General features: G+C 44.4%; 1 protein-coding gene and 1 long non-coding RNA gene across 3 annotated transcripts in view; one reads left to right on the top strand and one right to left on the bottom strand.

Moving 5' to 3' along the window:
- ZEB2 (zinc finger E-box binding homeobox 2) overlaps positions 1 to 20,423 on the top strand; it is a 114,500-nt gene that overhangs the window by 8,269 nt on the left and 85,808 nt on the right. The gene's annotated exons all lie outside the window — the stretch shown is intronic.
- LOC148223243 (uncharacterized) lies at positions 749 to 2,161 on the bottom strand. Its single transcript, XR_015804926.1, has 2 exons — positions 1,725 to 2,161; positions 749 to 1,342 (listed from the first exon to the last, which is right to left on the bottom strand). It is a non-coding gene; the product is annotated as an uncharacterized LOC148223243 (long non-coding RNA).

The following is a 20,423-nucleotide window of genomic DNA, read 5'->3' as shown; positions in this document are numbered from 1 at the left end:
GAGTATAGAGAAAAAGGAGAGAAATCTGTGATGCAGAAACACTAGTTGAAAATATTTCAGAATTAAACGTCACCATTAAAGCAGATGTGAGCATTAGGCAAACAATATATTTTAACTAAGGTTCTGAAGGTGGAAACAAATTCAGAATAGTGGAGCTGGTTGGTGCACACGACATCCAGTCCTGTTCCTTAATTTTTTGGGGCTTTTAAAAAATGATCTGTCGTTTTCATTTTCATTTCAACCCCTGTAAATGCAGCCACCTCCTAACTCTTTGTATGCTTAACTGTAATTTGCTATATTTTCCCTACATATTTACATATCTCTGTTTATGCCAACAGCGTCAGCTAACCACTGGGAAACTCTATTGAGAGAATAACTAGGCTGGGAGAAGTATAGACTTAAAAAAAGAGTAAGATCCAAATATTTCTTCATCAAGTGGGTTTTGGTTGTTTGGGGTTTTTTTGGTGAATAAAACGACAATGCCTAGACTTTTCCTTGCAGCAGTTTAACTCACAGAGCTGTGCCCCAACTCCTTACACCTCCGATCACCATCCTCTTGCGCTGCGAGCTTGCAGCAAAGTGTTCCGAGGAGTTTCCAAGTCAATGAAAGATCACTTTTGAAGGTGTGCTGTGCTGTTTTGATATGCCACCCTGTCCTTTATCACCCGGAGAGGCTTCTGAGGGAGGCAAGGAACGCTTGCTCGTGTTTAGGAGCAGGACAAATGAGCCACGCAGCTTGTTGGGACTCATGGAGAGGTGCATGTGTACATGCGCCTGCACCTATGCGTGCGTGTGCTGTGCAGAGGGAACTGGGATGTGGAGGTGCGCTTAAAAATTACCGCTCACATTTCAGGTTAGATTCATTTCCCCCTAAAAAGGATGCTGATCGCAGCAGCTACAATTAATGCAAGTCGACCTGCCCCATCCGTGATCATAAGGGCAAAGAGCACTAAGTCCTGTAGTTTCTGCTCTGGAGGTAAAGAGAGGGAAAACTTTTTTTTCCCTTCTCTCTATAATTTTTGTGGTAATTTTTTTTTTTTAAAGCCTGTTTGTGGAGAGATTTTTTTTCTTCTTTTTTTTTTTTTTTTCCTCTTTTTTTTTGTGCCTAACAGGGAAGACACAGTAGATGCACCGTTAGCTGAACCCCTGACACGGCGGTCTTTTGAATGCCTTAGGTATGATTTCACTTTCGCTCACATCAATGCTGACCTGAATGCCTTTCATATCTGATCCGCTGTGTCTCTCCCAGTAAACATCCCCTGAGGGGAGAACAAAGAAAGGAGCTCTTCTTCTTCTTAATCACAATTCAGCCCATTCACCGCCGGCAGGCTACATTTGCATTCTGCAACAGAAAGCCAAGATGAAAAGAAAAAAAAAAAAAAAAAAAAAAAGGAGAGTGAGAAGAAGGGGGGAAAAAGCAGAAGGGTGGAGGCTGAGTAAAATAACTTAGGTGTTTGTAGCTGTTTGTTGGGCTTCCCCTAGTTACAAGCCTTATATAGATCCTGCTCTACCCAGCCTTGGCTCTTCTGACAGGCAGATAGTGTTACAAGATGGCATGCCTGTACTATTCATGGCCACTCGCTCTAACACTTGAGGTAGAAAGTGTCAGAGAGGGATCAAATTCTACTCTGAGAAGTCTGTTATAGTTAGGGTCAGGTGTGTGTACTCTCAGCTCTTGACTGCTGCCTATTATTTTGTTTTAATTACTATTATTGTTTACTCACCATGACCTTGGGGACGGGGGTGCCAGGGGGTGAGGCGAATTTGGCGGGGCAAAACCTCCTTTTCCTCAGTTGAAATGTAAAATTTTTTTTTTTTATTTTTTTTTTTCCCCCAATTTTTGCGGAGCGTTGGGCTGGGTGTTGTTGCGGCTGGCCGGGCCGGTGGTGGCCGCGGTGGTGGCCGCGGTGGCGGTGGCGGTGTCGGGGGTGTCCCCGGGCTGGCGACCGGCCCGGGCTGCCCCGACCCGGCGGGGAAAAGCAGCGACTCAGCGAATCCTCGGCGGCACCAGAAAATGCGCACAGAGGAGGAGGAGGAGGAGGAGGTGGAGGAGAAGGAGGAGGAGGAAGGCGAGATTTGTGGAAGTTTCTGTAGCCGGGCTCCCTCGTGGGGTTTTGTAGTCACGTTCATGTGCATTTTCCGGCTGTCTCCCCATCCCTCTGTGTGTGTGTCCCCCATATCTGCCTGTTTGTTTGTTTCTCAGAAGCTCTTCTGTGCTTTTAATCAGTTTTCTAGAAAAATATTGAGGTCTTTGGTCGTAGCCACTTTTTTCTCACCAAGAGAAGGTTTATTTATAACTGGATCCTGCTTACTGAGAAGTATTTAAGCCCTTTCAGGCAGAGCTGTCAAAATTTCCTGTGTTGTTTGCCTCTATTTGCAACATGTAAAAAGTAATATGCAGTTGCTGGTGTTGGAATAACCGGGGTAGTGCAGAAATCTCAAGTGACAAGTTTTCAGCTACACTATCTTCTGCCGACCAAACTGTCATTTTTATTTTTTTTTCCCAGAAACCACTTTTAAGATCCTAACAGGTTTTTTTTTCCCCCCATCAGCAAATAGATTAAACGTGCTAAAGCAACTTCGAGAGGGAAGAACAGTTTGAACAATGAGAAACGGGAGGGATGTCTTATTTTCCTCTAGCTGCTATGGCAGATTTCACTCATAAGGAGCACACTAACCGAGATGTTACCAGTTGAACAGAGGCATGTGACACAGATTCCTGATTTTTTCCCAGAAGATTTACAGAATTTACAAAAAGAGATTATCTCTACACCTTCCACCCTCCTAACCACCCCCATGACCCAAGCAATGGAGGATTTAGGCAGATTTACTTCAGTAAACACCTTTGGACACTTGGGGAAAAGTAGGAGTCTGTTTGCAAAAGCAGGCTTTTGTTAAGTGAGGTGCTGGATAATGCTTTACCAAGCAGCTGTGATATTAACCTACCCAGTAATGCTGGAAAGAGCCTTAACTCCTTCTGCACTCCGGGGCCCTGCCTGGCCCAGGCCCTGCAGGTGCTGGACCTGGACTGGGGACACTGGGGGGTTTGGGGGGGACAAGCGAGGAGGTGGCACTGCTGAAGCCACAGCAGCCGCTCAGCCTGACACATCCTTGACTTGGTGGCAGCTGAAGCTTTCGGGTTCAATCCATCAGAGCCAAGGGCTGGGGAGAGCTGGAGGCATGGACAGGAGCGAGCTGCTCCAGCAGTGAGGGGTTACCTGTGTGTGTGCCCGCGCACAGGCTCGCTCTGTACCTACCCCCTCAGATGTAACATCACCCAAACCCTCTCTAGGAACGTTCCCAAGCTCTGCTAAGGCAGGAAGGTCACTTTAGGATTCGCATTCGAGCAGCAGAATAGCTGAGAAGTTACGCCGGCAAACCTGTACGAGTGGCTCCCCGTGAGCTCCCGTGCTCCAAGGAAAGCCAACAGCTTTCTGGGAGCTTCTCATTCCCAAAAGTGAACTTTTCTGGGGCTGCTTTCTGCTCTTTTCTGAGCTGTTGGAAGCAGGAACTAATAAGTTATTTATTTTTTGCTGGGCAGAACAACTTTCCAGGTGTTTCTTTTCCTAGCTGGAATAAGATTGCTTCATTTGAGGATTTTGTTGTCGAGGGTTCTTTTTGTTCTTTTTTTTTTCTTTTTCTTTCATTTTTTTTTAAGTGTAGGTGTCAATGCTAGAGCAGCCACAAATGTGTGAGAAAGCAAAGGGTATGAGACATGACAGAATTAAAGGTGTTTGCTATGTTGTTACCCGTGTGTCAAGCTGCAAGCTCCCTTTGTCACAGCCTCCTGGAGATTTGATAGTGCGGATCCGCTTCCCTTCCAAGTGATACAGCAGTTTCTGACTGGGGGGTTTAATGGTGGCGTGGTTGTTGCTATTGCATTTGCCTCCCCAAGTGCATTTAAACACCTCCACATCGCACACACCCCATTACTCCCACCTTACACAAGGGCGCTGTGCTCTGGAGCACCAGGACAGCAGCCATAGCATTACAGACTCTGGCATGGAGCGTCGTTTGGCAGGAATGTCATCTGCCAAATCATCCCATAATTACGTTTTATGTTATTTGTATGAATGACCAAGCATGCAGTATTCCTTTTGAAATCAAAGGAAGGCTTAAAATGCGTTTTTGAATACTTTCAGACCATGGTCAGGTCACAGTTTGGGAGTTGAATTAAACTGATCTCATTTGTGATCTAATTGAGGTTGGCAACAACCTTAGCAGTAGCAATAACATACAAATACAAATCAAAGAGCAGAATTCAGCAAATCAGATCTTTTGCTTGAATCCTGCCTGGGAGTTATTCTCCGACTGCCAACAGAGAAGTTAAACTTTGTCCTGCTTCTCAGCGGCAGTGCGAGCCTTGCATATTTTTCGGGTCTGACAGGAAAGTTGGGTCGGAGGGATGGGGACACAAAGGCGAGAAGGGAGCTGGTGCCTCCTCGGACAGGAGTGAGGCACAGCGACTCGTCACGTATGTTTCTGGAGAGCCCAGTGGCAGAAGGCGCAGGAGGCGTAACGGGGGAATATGGTTAGGAAGGGCTAGGAAGAGGAATAGGTCGCTGCTAACAGATTATTCCAAGCGGAAAGTCGAGGCAGCTCCCTTATCTTTACATCTATCGCTGCGGATTCCAGGAACGTAATTACCAGCGTGGTTGCGAATTGTTGACAAATTTCCCCGGGTCTGTCGGGAGCGGCTGTTGCGAGCGGCGGGGCTGCAGCCGCGACCGGGCCGGCAGCGGCCCCGACGTGCGGGGACTGTGCGGGGACTGTGCGGACAGCGGGGCCCGGAGCAGCCCCGGGGCGGAGCGGGGAGGCTCCCCCCGGGCAGAGCATCCCCGCCGGGCGCTCGGCTCAGAGTGCCCCCCGCCCCAAGCCGGGATGCTGAGGGTCACATCCCCCGGGACTCCCCTCCTCTGGAGCTACCCGGGGACCCCCGTGCCCGCCCCGCAGGTGAGGGGCTCGGCGGGGCACAAGCTCCCCGGGGAGCATCCCCCCCTCCGCCCCCGGCAGCGGAGCGGTGCGGAGCGGAGCGGGCTGGAGGCGCGCCCGCCGCGGCGCTGCGCTGGGGCGGGGGCGTGCGGAGCCGCCTCGCTCCCCCCGCTCCGGCCCCGGGGCAGAGGTGTGAACCGCCTCTGTGGGGCGGGGGACGGGGCACACACCCCCGCGGTCCCGGCGCTGCCGAGAGCAGCGCTCCGGGCCGAGGTGCGAACCCCTCCCGGGATGCCGCTCTCGGGATGCGGGGCCCCCCTCGCCCCCCTCGGCCCCGGCTCCCGCGGCGGCGCAGCCCCAAACTTCGTTCCCAGGAGGGAGGGAGCGGAGGGGAGGCGGCTCGGCGCTGCCTGCGCTCCTCCCGGCTCTGGGGTTGCAAGTGTGTCCTCAACTTCCCCCCACACCCCTCCCCTCCTCCGGGTCATTATTTTCTTTGACTAAAACCTGTTTACTCGCCTCTTTGTTTTTTGACGTTAAACGAGTTTCCATCTCCTTCTCCTGCGGATCTCTAAGAAATAGATAAACCATTATATTTCCCCCTTCCCCCCCTCCCGCTCGTATTTTAAAGCAGCGATCCTGACAGCAGTACTATTATTGCACTTTATGTTTTAGTGGATGTTTGCTGTTGCTAGTTACAGCAACACTTATCATAAGACAGCAAGAAAAGAGTAGTCCCTGGTAATTAAAGTAATGAAATATTCATTTACTCTACCTTTTCAGTAGTCTCACAAATTAGGCTGCTACATTTAATGCCTGCACTGCCTCTGTTTTTATTATAATGGCAGCTTTCGCATCTGCAATTAGGACTAATTCTGACAGTTACAATTTCTGAGGGATGGTAAACAGTGAACGAGATGTGCAGCAGTGGTATTACACGTGAAAAGCCCTTGTCTCTTTAACCTTGTTGTTTTTTTTTCTCGCAGAGGTTACCTTTTCCCGATGGTGCAAAATCGACTTGACATAACTGTTCATCAGTTTCAGGGTTTTCCCTGGAGGTATTTGCATCAAATCAGCCCAGTCAAGCTTCAAGTTGAAATTGGCAGCCCAGAAACTGACAGGGTAGGGACTGGGAAAGAGACAGCTAAAGTGCAGGCAGCGAGCTGACAGCAGCGGCGGGCAGGCAGGGGGAGAGGGCTCAGCACCCGGGGCTGCCGCCCCCCGCTCCCCCGGACCCCCCTCCCGGACCCCTCCGGTCACCCCCGGGACCCCCAGTCCCACCCTGAGCCACCTCCGAGGGGCCGAGCGCTGGGAGCCCGTCCCGCTGCCGCGGGGAGCCCGGCTGGGGAAGGGGTGCGTGTCAAAACCCCCATAAATTGGGGGGAAAAAAGTGTTGAGGAAAAGAGAGAAGTGCCGGGCTGAAGTTGCTAACAAGCTTGTTCAGCTGCGGCTCTTTACAGAGCGATTTTTTGCAGTAGGACTGTAAAGAGAAGTGACGGAGAAGGTTGTTAATACCAATGAAAACATATTTTGATCAGCTAAAAAAAAAAAAAGCAAAACCAAAAATACCCAAAACCAGAGACACATTCATCTGCAAAGATAATTGCATTAGAATCAAAACAAACATTTCCTTGAATATGTTATTTCATTTACCCTCTGTCACGGGGAGGAGGGGGTCTCCAAGCAGGACAATGTGAAAATTAATTTTTAATAGATTTTTGGACAAATTGGGATCGTTCCCTGTGACACCCCTCCCACCTTGAAAGAATTTTACGTATTTGCAAATAATTCCAAATCTGATGTAGCGTGGAAGGGAGCAGCACTCCAAGTAACAGGCAACTCCACCAAGACCATTCCCTCCTTAGAGGTGAAAAAGAGCAAAACTGCGTTACTTTCCTGAGGAAGAAAGCTGACAATATATATATTTTTTCTCCCTAAATATATATCTGTAGTCTTTACCAGATGATTAAAAATCCCTCTCACTTTTCCTACCAGACTTGTGCTAAAGTAAGCCTTGCTTTCAAACAGTTTTTCAGCTGTGTGTGTGACAGGCATTGGCTGATCTGCTGATGCCCATTCGACAGGCACTGTTGAGCTAAAGTGGTGTGACGGCACAGTTTTGTTAAGCTGTGAACAAAGGGCTGGAGATGCCTCGCTGGCATCATCCATGTGCATATTGGCCTTGTCACAGTTTTGCTTGATTTAATGCTCTGTTTATTCCTAGATATTAGAACTTAAATTCCAAACAATATGTTTTCATATACTACACACAAACTTTATTTTAAAAGCTTTTGCTCCCGAGAACCACAGATTCGTTTGTCTGCCCAACATCCATGCGGCAAACGCTTAAAACGTAGCTCCCAGAAAAATAGGTGGCCGGTAGCCTCTTAACTGTTATCCAGTTAAAAAATGGGATTTCAGTTTTAAAAAGTCTTAGAAGGGTAAAAGATTTATTTCTTCTTTGATCATTTGTTGAGAGTTGTTATTTATTTCAACAGTGGATTTACTTATAAGCTCCTAAGGAGAGGTTACCCCGTGTGCAGGCAGGGCGCGGGATGGACTTTTCCAGTGCCATATCATCCCAGCGGTGTTGCTGGGATAAAAGCAGTGTCTTGCAAATACCTGTAAGCATAGTCAGGGGACTATTGACAGGCAGAAAGACAGCTGGGTTAGAGGAAAGGAGCAGGAAACCGGATTAAGATTAGGATATATATCTCTATGTTCATTAGGTGGCCACAACTTTGTATCTCAGCAGCCCATCAAGAGAAAATGTGAGCATGTGGAGCTATATTTAGCCTTGGTTCTCTTCTCTTAGAGATGCCGCAGGTTTTATCTGGAGAAAGTTTTGGGTTTTTTTCTCCCTTTCTTCGTCGCCTTTCTAAACTCCCTTCAGGTTTGCTGCAAGTGTTTGCTAAGAGATTAGTTAGGCAGCTTCCATGGCGGAGGTAGCCCTGGGAGGCAGCTCGTTGCTGGGAGGAATGCTCAGTAGGTCAGTGCGTGAGGATAGAAGGAGCTGCCCAACTGAGGCCAGGGATCAGGTATTTTCCTCTTTGTCTCCTACCAGAGACAAAGTGCTTATGGAAAGGTTTGTGGTGAGACATCAAATCCCAGCAGGAGCACAGATGTTCCCACTTTTACAGGCTTACCAATGAACATTTCAGCTTAAACAAGTTTATGGAATAAAAGATTTATTTCTTTTTCCTTAGTAGATGCAGCATCTTAGTTGGACTGTGCAAAGATTTTATCACTCCAGACACCCAGAGTCCTTTGGTCCAGGGCACGGGGCTTTACTTGAGGTCTGTGGGTAGGGATGGGAGAGAGGGAAGGAGGGGGAGGAGGGAGCGCTCAGCAAAATGAAAGTATTCCTTCTCCAAACAGTGCAGTCTAGAGCCTAAATCTGAAATTGAATCTGCTGAGCAAAACCTGTACAATTTTTCTACCTGCCCTCAGTCTGCTTCCTTTCAGGGATGACAGTTTTACTAACTGAAATGAATGGGCTCTCTCGCTCGGGTACCTTTCCTCAGTGCGCGTTTACATCGAGTACTTCAAACACAGAGCTGGGTGATATATGTAGGGGGACAGCTTGCACAGAATAAGCTTTAATGGTTAATTTTTGTATAGCTTTATAAATGAAAGGGACTTAAACCTACTAGCAGTATAGATCACAAGACCTTATGTGGTCTATTCTTCTCTAGATGCACAAGAGATTTACGTGCCTAAGTCCCATAAGAGTTAATGGGAGTTACGCATGTAAATCTCTTCCACAGTGAGATAATAGACCCTTTTATGTATGGATAGCTGGATTCTTACAAAAATCACCTACTGAACAGTAGACTTTATGTCCTGCCCTCTTAACAAATATTTATAAAGCGAACAGGCCAGCAGATGAGACCAGGAGCCCCCCAAGTTGCCTCCAAATCACAGAGACCCTTGTGCTCCCATGGAGACAGTCCCAGGTCTGCCTCATCCACCTCCTTCCTAGTCTCAGTGCACTGTGGGTGACATTGCTGGTCTGGTTGGGATGTGGTCTCACAGAGGTTGTTGTGGTGTCTCACTTCTTGGCAAGTCCTGCTTGGTGGAGGCTTCTTGCTCTGTGGATTGCACAGGAGATTGGGAGGGTGCGAGCTGCCACCTCTCTTCTGTAAATGTCAGGGTGCACCTTCCCTGTGTCCCTGCCCCACAATCCACCTCTGCTGGGGGATTTACAGCCCCAAGGTGGGAGACCCCCAGCAGGACCATCCTGGCTGGCTGGTAGGGCACAGTGGTGGTGGCACTGTGTCCCAAAGCCCAGGTGCTGCAAGTGCTGCACATCTGCTCTCTTCCTGCTCCGGTGCGACCTCGCTCCCAGGGAAAGCCAGCAGGCTGTGCCTCCAATGGGAACGGTCTCGCGCTTCTCCGTGGGGATATATATATATAACTTGGCCGATCTGTGTCTGCCAGCCATGAGTCAGATCGAGATCTTTTTCCCCTGTAATGTGTAGCTGGAGATAGCCGGTGCCACAGCACACGCGTGTCAGGAACGATCCCCGCGTTCTGTGAGCCGCCGCTCTTTTTGCCATCATTGTTTCTTTCCATCACTCTCCTGCTCCTTCCCGATAGCGATCTGAGGGAGTTGGGCAAGCTGCAGACTTGCCAGCCCTCAGCTCCCAGGCCTGGCAAAGCACATTCTGAAAAAAAAACAACCAAAAAAAAACCCAGAAAAAAACCAACCCTCTAACCCTTACACTGTGAGACTATCAGATTAAATCCAAGGGTTTCTACCAGCGGCAGGATGGGAAAAGCCCATTGTTTCTTGATTATCGTATCATCAGCCGCGGCTGATACGAGGATGCTCAAGGAAAACACACTTCGGTTACAGTTGATTTTCAGATTCCAAAATGGTGCTGCAAAGTCTGTGCATGCCTAATTATATTTTATGCTAGGCTGTGCAATACAAAATGTATGCTGCAGCAATCAGTGAGTTAACAGTATCAATCAATTTGTAAACAGATGAAGTCACTCATTCCCAAACTGGTTTTCCAAAAACAATTACTAAATTACAATAGAAAAAAATTGTACAGTTACTGTATTTGTGTGCTGTGTTACAATCAACATACCAGGGAAACAAAACAATTTAATGCAGAAAAATCATCATTCATCTATATTATAATTGCTTCTTTTTCACATCTACAGGGCGGTTAATTAAAATTGTGATTAAATGCGGTCGCGCTGCCTAAGATGTCTTGCCCAAAACAGGTGGTACAGAATTTAAAAGTAAAAAAAATGTAATTAGCATTGGAAATTGAGAAATTGCCTGTAAGAATCAGTGTTAATTTCAGTCAGTGATGAGGTAATTTATAAATGAATGCAGTGGAGGCTGTGCAAATGCACAATTGCCTTCCTGCCTATTCTTAGCATTCTCAGCATGCAGGTGAAAATGTTTTCAAAATATTGAGGTAATTTGAAAATCAATCCGTGCATTCTGTATCTTTCTTCCTCCCCAGTCGCAGCAAACGCTGAACGAATGCTGCCAGAGATGGCACAATGCATCAGTTCTGCACTTTTTGGGGAGTGATATTCCGTGTGTCGTGGCATCAGTTGGAGTTTAACTACACCAAATGTTTGGCTAAGATCCTTTACAAAGGCCAAAAATGTTGATTGAAGTCCCCGTTAATCCTGAATGTCTTCAGCTCCGGTGTGTGTTTAAACGATGTGGTATCAAAAAAAAGTAGCAACAACCTGCAGCGAGTTTGAAATAGTGCAGCAGAGATATCATGAAATAAAAGAGATGCTAATACGGCAAGGAAATCATCATGATTTCTTGTTTAAAATTAGTACAGCACACTCAAAAAGCCTCAGTAGTACTGGTGCTTTCTGTAGGAACTCTCTTTTTCAACATGCATTTCAAATTTCATCCTGCAACCATGAAAGAATTGTTAACTAGGTTATGCATACAGAGATTTTCCCTGAGATGAACTTTGTTTATCGGTATTTTGGTGCTTTCTCCTAAACTTTCAGCTAGCAAATGAGAAATGCTAATTCCTAACAACAACAAAAAAAAATACGACCTGCAGATATAAAAAGCTGGAGGCAAACCTGACAACAAACAGATATTAAAGATTTAAAATCTTCTTGACAGTCAAAAAAAAATAATCCAAGGCACACATTGCTGGAACTGACATTTCCATGATTTGAACAATCCTGGTCCCCCTGCTCGACTCCACAGAGTGCCCTGGCTTAGTTGTCCCCCTATCCATTTAAAAATAACTCAGACTTTTGATAATGTGGATTGCTGGGCTGGAATATGGGAAAGCAGTTGCAGTTTTTCAGCAGGGACTTACAGGTGTTGGTATCAGGTTGCTGTAAAACACGAGCACAGTGGCTTTTGAACAGAACATGCTTTAATTAAAGCAAGCTGGTCTTCCTGCAGAAAGCCTGATCTACCCATGTAATTTAACTATTGAAGCCCTCTCTATTAATTTTTCCTTGACATATAATAATGAACTTTTCTTCTGGCTGACACTTGGTTGTGGCTTTTTTTTTTTTTCCTTTTGATAAGCCCTGTGCACTTCAGAGGCGATTTCGATGCTATTTAATTTACTCATACAAAAACCCCTGCAAAGGGATTAGGTCCATGAAGGGACAAGGGGAAGACCATGCCATGCTGGTCCATGCTGGACTGCTGGGATGCTGTGGGGAGGCTGCAGCCTGGCCGGGCAGAGCATGTGGGTGGATATGTGGTGGGATGCTCTCCCAGCCCCGCGCTGGCCGAGCTGAGGAAGGTGAGTGCAGCATCAAGTGCTCTCCAGCAAGTCAATTAACCTCACTGTGCTTATTTTCCCTGTCTATGAGACAGGGAAATACTGCTGAACTCATTCACAGGGCTTTTGCAGAGCTTAATATCTCCAAAGCACTCTGCCATTCTGTGGGACTGAGGAAGAGCAAGTATCATCCGTTGTTTCGTCAGAGGGCGAGCGGATGCCAAGGAATTTGTCTGAGAAAATTACAAATGTATGTTCCTAATAACCAGAATCTCAGAGTTTATTATAGAACTGGTTATTATAATTTAGAGGATGATATTGCTTTTAACTGCCCCCTCCTCCCCAGTTTTCTGCCACTGAATATAAAGAAGCGAAGGGTAATCACTGAAGCAATGATGATTATTGACTGAAAGGTATTTTACAATGTGAGCTCCGTTATGTGCAGCTTAGCAAGCAGCTGCACTGGTGCATTTGAGCTCCTTATTTTGGTATAGGGGCTCTAAAAATACATCAAAATCCCAGTGGACTGGCATAGGTGCAAATCCTGACCCAACTGCAGTTGATGGGGATACCTGGGTGACTCTGGGGAGACACAGAACAGCAAAGTAGGGTTTGATGGCCATGGTTGGTTTTAGTGGAAAACTGGAGGATCAAGCTGGTTTGGAAATTCATGCTTATCAAACCAAACCTAAGGTTTGGGCTTTTTCTTTTCTGTCTTATGTGAACTCGAAGGAAAGCAGGAGCTCAGGTACAGCTCTGCTGCCATAAGCCAGTCCTCAACCCCAGCCACATCTTTGGAGTTTTCTGGGCCGGTTCCCATGAGGAAAGACCAAATGCCATGAGAAACATGAGCAGGATTTGGCCCCAAACAGGCAGTGCTTACTACTGGATAAACTGAGCCATGGCCATTGTAGTGGTGGGGAAGTGCAGTGAAGGAAAAGTAGCTTTGCAGACTCCTAAAATAGAAAGTAAACGTAAATATTTCTACTTTGCATGTCAGATTTCAATCACTTCTCAAAACAACTGAGCTTCTTGATTTAATTAATTACGGCTTCTTCTATTTTTTCTTTCTTGTGTGTGTGTGTGTCTTCGGAAAGAGCCAAATGAAAATATCCTCTTTGTTCCCCCTTTGGAACTACTGGAGCTTTCCTCAAGTTTTAACTCTTCTGCCACCCTAACACCCCCAGCCTTCGTTTTTCTATGCTCGTCTTATCACTGCTGTCCCATGGCAAGCCCCGAAGCCTGGAACATTTTGTAACGACTATGTGACAAATTGTTGGGCTTTTATTCACATTGGACATCTTTTGCCAGGACTGCTTGTTGTTTTTTCTGTTTGGCTGTGTCATGGGACCAAAGGTGGCTGCTTTTGTGCAGCATGTCAAATCTGGTTAACATGCAGCCATTTATCTTTAAAACCCACTCCTGCACAATGGCAGGGGTGTATTGGGCCACTTGTATGGGCTCCAAGCATCAAATATATATATATATATATATATATATACAAATTTTTTCTATGCCATCCTCTCAGTATGTGTGGATGCACCTCGGGCTGAGGCACTGTGGTGAGCAGGTCATGCAGCAGACAGGATGTTTCATAATTTTGGGAACCTTTTAGAGACAAATTGTACAGGGCAAGTGTAGTGTAACTGAACTGCTGGTTGCTCAGTGAAGTGTGGAAAATCAGATACAGCACAGCCTGAAAGAATGAAACGAGAATTCATATCTATGTATGTACACGGTATTTTATAAACAATTCATATACAGAGAAAAACGCATTTATTCTCTTTTTTTCTGCTTATATTTGAGGATTGTGCATGGGGTGTGTGTGTGTATAAATGTGTTTCTGTGCATGGTATATATTCATACAAATAATATGCCACGGGATATGGAGATAGTTGTATGTGTGATGCATTTATATGCATAAGTGGTAGGTTTGCAGGTTAATGCCTGCTTGACTCTCTGTGTGTGTGAGTAAATGATAGAAAGGTGCTCAGCACGATGAAAAGATGAATTATCTTAGAAATAAAATAAAAAAGCCCCAAACTTCCGCAGCAAAGTTTGCTGTGGGTGTTTTTCTAATATATAAGTCATGCAGAAACACTTCTGATGAACATGATTTCCTTGTAGATATGGCAATAATTATCGAATCAAGAAGCTGAGAAAGAAATGGGAAAGTTTGATTCACCAGGAAAATGAGGGCTGGCTGCTAAGTCTTGGATGCCTTTTTGCAGTTGAAGCATTTGAGATAGCGCGACTCAATGTTTTTTTAATGATTTGCTGTGTTGTGTAATAATTATACATATAGTGCAGTGAGGTTACTTGGAGGAACACCACACTATGTATGGGGGTTTTTTTGAGTAAAGGACCCAGGAGATTGCTTTTCACTTTGAAAACAATCCCTAATATCAGGAAAATGCTCTGTTTGTTTATGCGTACATAATGCAAGTTTGTCCGCCTGGGAACTGCAGCAAATGGGAGAAGTATGCATGGATTTCACAGGTAACAGGATTACGTGGGCACATAATTGATCCATTTGGAGAAAAAAATGACAGTGCTCTAAAGATGCCTAGGCTTTGGAGATGGAGTTTATGAAACAGGCATTTGTAAATTCAAAGGAATCAATATGTCAATTTTATTACATCTCAAGACCAGCTGGGCATTAAAGGAGCAGTAGCCTTTTTAAAATTGCAGCTGCGTATTCTTGCATTGTGTACCTTTCTTAAAAGGCTTTGAATTTCAGAAAACGCACTTTTAGCAGTGCCTTGCACCTTTTCAGTAACTGGTCTGCATGGACAAAAAAAAAGACACAAAACATTACATTGTGTTAGTTTTCCTCTTAAGCCTCGATTGGGAAAAACTGCCAGGCTTCAATTATACCGTGCAAAATTCTTACTAATAAATACACACATGGAAGGAGGCAAATGCCTGTTCCTATCCCAGAGGTTGAAAAAAATATTTGAGGTTTTACATCGAGGGCTCAGCACATGTTGCTAACATATAACATGAGATACCTGAGAGCATCCATGAAATACTGCACGTGAAATAAGGTCTGAATCACTGTAAAATGATCTCTTCCTTCTCAGGAGAGTTTAAACCCCCCGATGATTAAATTTAGTGAAAAGCTTGGTTGTTTGGTTTATTTTTTTTTTTGTTTGTTTGTTTTGTTTTTTTTCCAGAGGACAGCAGTCTTCAGCTGTCCGGATTTGGAAATGCAACTTTTCACGCAAATTTGCAACATGCAGCATGGAGGGAGATGCTGGATGGAATTTGGGTTGTGGCAGTGGTTGGTGCCCATAGGGTCTCAGGGCCACCCCAAAGAGGCTCTAAATCTCAAAGATGTATTCTCAAAGAATTAATAGTTTTGGAAAGCAGGTTATCCAAAGGAAAAATATGGCTTTCCAGAATATGTTGCGTACTCCTCTACCTGAAAGACATTTGAGTATGAGCTGTGTTGGTGAATTCCACATGTCTGAAGCTTTCAGTAGATACCATGTTGTCTTCTCTCCTCTGTTTGCTGGCAATGTTGTTGTGGACCTGATGGCTACAGCTACTCTGCTACTCCAAACTGATTATTAACAGTGCCAAAAGAGTCACTGGCTTGGGGTACCAGTCTCTGGACAACTTTAGTGCTTCCACACATCTGAAAACATACTTAAAAATATTTGAATCTTCGAGTCCAAAGAAAGAGGTTCCTGAGATTAATAACTGCTGCTCCTTGTGACTTCTCTGCCTTCTCAGTTTCTCCTTTATCATGACCCTCTCTGATCTACTGTAATATTCCTCCATCTCCTTTTGCACAGTTTCTTTTTTTCTGAGCTTACACTTTTCAGGCCAGCCTGGCTACAGACAAGGTCTCTCTATGGTGCTCCAACCTGCACAGTAATTCTCCTTTTTCTTGCTTGAGGATCTCTGCTTTCTACAAGGTATGCTTACAGTCTTTCTCCAGTAGTCTGCTATCATTTAACCACGTAGATATAAATTAAATTATGGGGGGATCATACCATAAATGGGCTTATTATCATCAGAGAATCATAGAATCATCGAATAGTTTGGGATGGAAGGGACCACAAAGATCCTCTAGTTCTAAGCAAGGTATAAAGTAGGTGGAGTATTCTACATACTTATATTCTACTATAGATCCATCTCCCCTCAACAGAAGTATGAAATTAATATGAAAGAGTAAAAAGTTATGTTTTCCTTGAAAGGGCATAGAAAAATAGCTACAAACAATACCAGCTGGTTAAGCAGTGTTTTGTGGCCATAGATTTAGCATGAATTAAAGCTTCATTGTGAATGATATACCTTTAAAACATTTTTTAAAAAATATTCATGTACTAAAGAAGACATGGAAAAAGAAAGTTCACAGTGTTTTCATAGAAAGTTTTGGCATCATAGAAAATATAGATGATCTTCTGCCAAGCAGTGATTCTCAGAACTGATGTGAATACACAGAAATCTAGTGGATGGAAACTATATAAACTCAATAGATAGAAGTTCATAAAACTTTAGAAGTAAGACTTCCTTTCAGTGTAGCTTTGCCTGCGTGCTTGGGTGTAAAAGGTGTGATGTTGGACAGGGCTTGGAGAAACCTGGTCTAGTGGAAGGTGTCCCTGCCCATGGCAGGGGGTTGGAACTGGATGATCTTTGAGGTCCCTTCCAACAAAACATTGCGTGATTCTACATACACACCTTGCTCATTTCAGCCCTCCACCAGTGATGACATGTTCACACAAGCCTTAGTTGTAACTGCTCTAAACTCACATTTTCCAAGCCCTACTGCAATCTTCACTCAGAAGAGTCATTTATCCCTTTCCATGCTCACTAGAGAATTTGCTCACTAGCAAATGAAGGTAGGAAGAGTTGAAGGGACTTGGTCAAGGCGTCCCAGCTGGAAGCAGCTGGAACTAAAAACCAAAAATAAATAAAAGCAGAGGTCATATTACGATCCTGGTTACCTCTGCACAGTCCCAGAGCCACTCTGTGGGTGGGCAGCCTTTGCATTTTGTTCATTCTTTGAATCTAGCTCTAGAAGCAGAACAAGGCCTCCCAACGATAGGGTGGAAAAATGGCGAAACGCAACCCTGCCATCGACCTGATTGATGGCCCTTCCACCGAGATCACAACAGCTTCTTCAGAGACTTTTACAGTCTCTGCAGAAGTGTGGGAGGCACTGCCAATATCCGCAGATCATTGGCATGATAGACCGTAACGGCTTCTTCGGAGCCGTTCCGGTCTATCGTGTCAATGCGTACTTAGGGAGTCCTCAATGCATGGATCATTGACACGGCACTACATAACGGCTCCTTAGAAGCCATTACTGGGTATCAAGTCAATGCATACTTAGGGAGCCCTTAATGCACGGACCCACGCAAGTTGACTTGCTCTGAATACTAACAATCCTGGGGAAGAGTAGTTACTGCCTATGCCACGGAGGGGGATTATTAATACCGGCCTGTGACAGCTCGGCTCGGGCTCTGTGCTCCTGATGCCTCCCTGGGAGAGGTGCGGCCACTCCCAGGCTGGAGTGCTGCATGGGAGAGCCCCAAATCACTGAACTTTTGCTCCTCTGCTGGCATCTTTTTGTTTCATAAAATATGCACCAGACAGAAACGCTCTCAATTTGAGATGGGAGAGCCAAGAGGCAGCCTGGGATGAAACATTTAAAGTTAAAGCCTTGAGAATAAGCGGTTGCAGTGGGAATTCTGGCAGACCCTTACACACAGAGCAATAGTTCTCTGGATTTTACTCCTGTCAACTACTTCACTGTAGTTATCAAATATTCCATATATTCACGATGACCCTTGCAAGATGCTTAGCATTGGGCTGGCAAAAGTGATCCTCTAGAAGGAGAAATTGTTAAATATCCTGTCATCCTGTGAGCAGTTTGTCTTGAATTTGTTGACCCAGTCTCTGGGGAACATTGGCTGAGACTTTCCAAATCATCACTGCGCCTCTGCTCTGACCTGCAAAGGCGCATCTCCTTCCTTTGGCTTCCCCCAGACAAGAGATCTCTGTACTGAGTTAAAAATGCTTCTAGTTTGCTGTTGTTGATATTTTTCTTTTGTGTTCTGCTTGCTGACTGACATCTGCTATCATGCTAAGCAGGTGTTCCTGTGTAAACGAACGTGCCCTGTTTGTGTTTCGCCATCCTCGCTACTGCGCACCCAAATGAGCAGCATGATTAAGAATCCTGTAAATTTTTGAAAGGAAACGGATGGCTGCCCTACTAGAACATAATTACACCGTTCCAACATCCGCAGCTCACTGCTGCAGCCGAGTTGGAGAACAGCAGAAATTAATAATATATAATAGCATCATTCTCGTAATTTATAAATGAAATAAAGTAGAGAGGAGATTCTGCTGATATGCATTTTCTTCTTAATTCTGCAAGACAAAGTATAGATTAGAATTTTACTGGGGTGAAACCTGGCCAGCAATATCACACTAGTTGCAAGTGTGGGGCCTGATTCATGAGAGGGATTTTGCTTAGGGAAAAGAGCTAATATCTTTTATTGGACTAGGGGAAAAAAATGAGTATACAAAGCCCTCTAAAGGCAGCCCCTAAAGCAAGGAGGCCAAGAAACCTGCACAGATCCTCTACCCACTTTTGAGCTTAATTCATTTGTAGGTACTGCAAGAGTTTGCTGCATGGTGGAATATTTTTCCCTGGCTAAAATAATACACTATCATAGGTCACCCCCTCAGAGTGCAGAGAGGATTAATCAGCTAAAGATGTTGTCTAATCTCCCATTTTTGTTGAAAAACAGCAGTGTTTTCAAAAACAATATTTTGAGCTCCAGAGATGTGCCAAAAGGAGCTGTACTGAGAATCCCTGCTCAAGCCAAGCCTTGGAGTTGGTGCTCTAATCTTGCTTCTCAACTCCTGCTTAAAAAAAAGATACAACTTTCTGAAGACAAAGACGTATTATTTGTAGAGACTAAGCTGTATGACTTTTATTTTTTCCATTGCATGTTAAATGCCTTTTATTTTACTTCTGCAGCTGCCCAGATATACTTGTCTGGGTGACTGCTCAGCTGAGTTCTACTCTTCCTGGGATAAACTCATTTGGGAAAGCTACCAAAACCCCACAGAAATGTTTACTTACAGGTTATTTACGGATATTTTTATCAATTTTGACACTGTAAAACTCTAAAGAATGATAACTGCTTTGATGGGAAAGGTCAGCACAGACTCCCCAAGTTTAAAGCAGTAAACACAAATGTACCCAGAAATATTTCTATTTTAAACTAAGGAATATGTTTGAGTCTTATTCTTCTAAAGGGCCCCCTTAATAATTTGTTTCTGAGGAAATATGTGCATATACAGATTTATTTCATTAACAGGTATTTATTTAAGTGGGCTGCACTGTATTTAAATCTCTGAATAGTTTCCATTACTTCCTCCGCTCACTTACTTCAAGTTGACTAATTTTAATAAGGCTAAGGTGCCTAGGGTCTTATTGAGTGTTCAGTTTGATCAATATGGCTAAATTAAAATAGTGCAAAATATAAGCAAATGTACTCTAACAACTCAGTGAAAAATGTGGAGTGCACCAAACATTGATTAGTGTTCCACAGACATTAATTTGTTGTTTTAAGTACACTAATGCTGCTCAGAAGCTGCGTCTACCTCAGGCACACCATCTACCCCTGTGCAGCCCCGTTGGCTTTCATGGCACTGCTCTTAACCACAGAGAATTTGGCTCTGAACCCTGCAGAAAACAGCTCTGCACAGCCTGAGCTCACCAAAGCTGGCCCATTCCAGGAGGAATAGCATTTCCTGCGCTGCTCACAGAAAAAGCTTGGATCACACCTAAGGGAAGCAGAAGGAGGACAGGTCCGATTATTTGCACGAGTGGAGACTGTTTAATAATCATATTCATTATGAATTTGGGGCCATACATCAATTCTATACGTGCATTTTCAAGACAGGCACAGACTCTTAGGGAAGTGGTTCTACGTGCAAGAAGGTATTTGTTTTTGCCCTCCTGTAACACCACAATATTATTGTCATGAAAGATTAATGTCAACCCCCACCTGGTATTAAATTGCTTTTGGTAGCCCTTGCATTCATGTCTTTCTGCACAAGACAAAACCACTTTTAAAGTAGCTACATGCATCCTCAAGTGGAATTGCTGTTATTGCTGGGTTACATTTTATTTTTCATATGCTTTAGTTGTTGTGGTAGGTGTTCTTTTCCCATGGATATGATGTTCAGAGCAAGGACATGAGATCAGGAATTTAATTTTAAGGCAGGAAGAAAAGGCATATTTTAGAAAATAGGGTCTTATCACAGTCTTGTTGATAGATGTTGTACATGTTAATTATATGATCTTTTTTCATACTCCAACAAAAAGCTGAGTTTTCCACATACTAAAAATAATTTGGTTTTCTTTCTCATTCCCCCCCTTTCTCTTAGTTAGCAAAAGCCTGAGATTATCGTATTTTGACATCCAATGCTTGCACAGAGAGTTTTTAATGATTTCTAAAAATAAAACAACTCTTTAACGATTATACTTTCATATAATTTAAAAGAGATTCTGATAAATTTCTTGTGTTTTCAGTAGTTTTTTTCTCTACCTGTAGTGTGATCTTTCTACTTATCTTAAATCTCCTTGGTAAGTGATATTTTCTCAAACAGTTCTTCCTTTCCTTGATACCATCTTGTCCTACATGGCCAAAAAATAATTTCACATGAGCAGAAGCTCATTTAATTGGAGGTAAATCAGCAAAGAAAGAGAGATAAAAAGAAATA

Source organism: Sturnus vulgaris, chromosome 7 (genome assembly GCF_052056855.1).
Source record: "Sturnus vulgaris isolate bStuVul1 chromosome 7, bStuVul1.hap1, whole genome shotgun sequence".
NCBI lineage: Eukaryota > Metazoa > Chordata > Aves > Passeriformes > Sturnidae > Sturnus > Sturnus vulgaris.
Note: the sequence above shows the minus strand (reverse complement) of the source record. Positions and strands in the feature narration are given on the sequence as shown.